Source organism: Pteropus alecto, unplaced genomic scaffold (assembly GCF_000325575.1).
Source record: "Pteropus alecto unplaced genomic scaffold, ASM32557v1 scaffold414, whole genome shotgun sequence".
Classification (NCBI taxonomy): domain Eukaryota; kingdom Metazoa; phylum Chordata; class Mammalia; order Chiroptera; family Pteropodidae; genus Pteropus; species Pteropus alecto.
In genome coordinates, this window is record NW_006435781.1 from 777,468 (window position 1) to 780,286 (window position 2,819).

The 2,819-nt window shown below is 35.1% G+C and overlaps 1 protein-coding gene across 1 annotated transcript in view; it reads left to right on the forward strand.

Annotated features, from left to right (window-relative positions):
- DMD (dystrophin) overlaps nt 1-2,819 on the forward strand; it is a 1,580,480-nt gene that overhangs the window by 341,710 nt on the left and 1,235,951 nt on the right. The window lies entirely within an intron of this gene.

A 2,819-nucleotide genomic window follows, 5' to 3' on the forward strand; every position in this document is an offset into this window, starting at 1 on the left:
TACTTCAAAATTCTTTTGGAGGTCTGCAAGGACTATATGCTGAAACTTTATATTAAACTCTTAAAAAAAAAACTCTGTAATTTCAGTTTTAACTGTTTTTTTTTTCTTACATTATTGTAACTCTAGTCCTAGTGCTTACTAGAACTAAAAACAAATGTAGTTCTCATTCTTGTTGTATGGGTGACAGACTAGAGCAATGAGTGGTTCTCACAATTGAGTGAGCACTGGAATCACCTGGAAGACTTGTTAAAACATAGATTCCTAGGCCTCATCTCAGGAGTCTCTATTCAGTGAGTCTGGGGTGGGGCCTGAGATCTTTCATTTCTAAAAAGTTTCCAGGTCATGCCAAGGAACAAGATCCGAAATGGTTCCAAGGAACCATACTTTGAGAACCACAGATTTGACATACTGGCAATGAAAGGTGTCTGAGCATACACTGGTTAGATTCATGAATAAAAAGGGAGCAAAGGCCACCATTTCTTGTCTAACTTATACCAGTCATGTCCTTTTCTACTTTTCCTTATGGTCAAGGAATTCCTCATGATCTTCTCTTTTCATCTCTGAACTTCTAAGCATGGTTTCTTAAAAAATTATGAAAGCCTAAAAAACATGGAAATAACATGTTTCTCGGCCGTGCATTTTTTGATAGTTGCATAGGTTGTTTGTAACTTGTATAAAATGTAATTTCGTTTATTGAGTCCACTACAACATGCGCTTTCTTCCTCTCATGGAAGATTTGAGATGGGCTTAATAGAAACTATGAGAAAGGAAAGCTATAACTCTCAGCATGATTTACTTAAACTTTCTAAACCTCAGTTTTCTGTTTAATGTGAAAATAACTAAACACATCTTACTGATGAGGTAGCACATACTAAGGGATTAATGGTTGTCAAAGTTGTTTGTAATGCTAAAATTGTTATAAGTAAAATATGGTTTGTATAGAAACATTCTAAGTCCAGTGATGCTAAAAAAAAATATTTACTCCAATGTTACCCCAATAAACTTAATGTTTAAAATTAAAAAATATATTTACTTAGAATTTTGAATTAAAATTTTCAATCCATTAAATTAAAAAGTGTCAGGCAATCTTAATACTCAAAACGATTTCCATTTGCCCTCATATCATATACTTTTATAGGATTATGGGGCAAAATCCAAAGGCATTGGGTTATTGTGTTGAAGTATATAGAGGCATTTTATAGTTGACCATATCCATTTCCTACCCATATACTCTTGCTCTCTCTATTACATTGCATGTAGGCCTAACTGCTGCCAGGACCTGCATTTCTTTATGTGAGGATTTTCTGTGGTTATTGAGTTCCACTTTTCCCACTTGTGTGTCTGGCTTCAAGTTACAAGAAATTAATGTTCTCCCATCAGCTTCCAATCGGTGATGGGAGATGGCGTATAAATAGCCCAGTGTCCTCACCCCTGAGTGAGATCGTCCTGAGGCATGTGTTTCCCAGAGCTTCCTAGCAGGATTAAACTCTAGTCACCAACAGTAATCGCTAGTTCTAATAATTATACCTTTATAATTTCTGTTTCCTTTCCTGCCTACATTCCTCCATACCCCTACCAGTATTTTCTTCACATCACATGTAAACTGCTTAGGCTTGAAAGCTCATCTCAGGGTTGGCCTTTGGAGTAACTCAAACAAAAGATCTATTGTGTGTGTATGTGTGTGTGCGTGTGTGCGTGTGTATTTCTATCATATGTGTATACATTGGAAGTAGAGTGTAAATATCCTATGTCAGTATTAAAAAAGCTCATATCAGGATTAGCCTTTGGAGTAACCCAAAAGCAAGGTCCATTGTGTGTGTGTGTGTGTGTGTGTGTGTTTCTAAGATACATGTGCACATTGGAAGTTAAAGAATGTACTCTCTAACCGAAGACCAATGGTGACACTCCTGTAGTTCAACAAGTTGGATTTATTATTTTTGGTAACAAGGGTGAATATATGCCACTGGGAACCTGTGTACACAACACGGAGTTTTGTGAGTAAGAGCATATTAGACAGAACCTGTTGGAGGATTTGAGTTTGTGTTAGATGATTTGAGGGAAGGTTTAAGGGCTTTGCTTTGGATTGCATATTGTCAGTAAGCAGGAGTAACTCTATGAATGGGAATTTTCATAATTTTTTTCTAGAGGAAGGGAAGCCTAGAGTGAGACTGAAGGTGTGTCATTAATAAAGATGCAGTGGTACTTCATATTTACCAGGTTAAGGAAGAGTTTGGTATTTTGTGGTTTGGACAATGTTTATGTTCTTGTTTGTATTCTCACATGATTATGCGATGGTAATGTTATCATGACTGGTAATGGTAATGAAGTAGCCTTGTCTGATGTTGATATTCTGTGAAACAGTTCATCTTCGATGTGAGATAACCATGGTTTGAGTACCTGGCCAGCCCTCTCATGTCTGGGGCTACTGTTCTCTTTCTCTTATGTTTTCCATTACTAAACAGAACTTCCTTTTATCAAAATATGGTCCCAAATATAGAATTAAGACTTTTCTATATTTATTATCTTTTGATTTAAATAATATTTGAACTGATTTCAATATTCATCCATCTCAGTAATTTATAAGTGATTTCAATTCTAGACTGAGATATTTTTAAACTTACTATTGAAATATTGGTTTCTTGTTTTTTTCATATAGCTAAAGATAGAGGTATATAGATATACACAAACACATACCTACATACAGACTACGTTTCAAACTATTTTGATGAAAGATCTATTACATACTGATCAAGAACTTTTCCTTTCACATTCTTGATTTTAACAAAACCTAAAATTAGGTTTCAGAATTAGATTTCTTT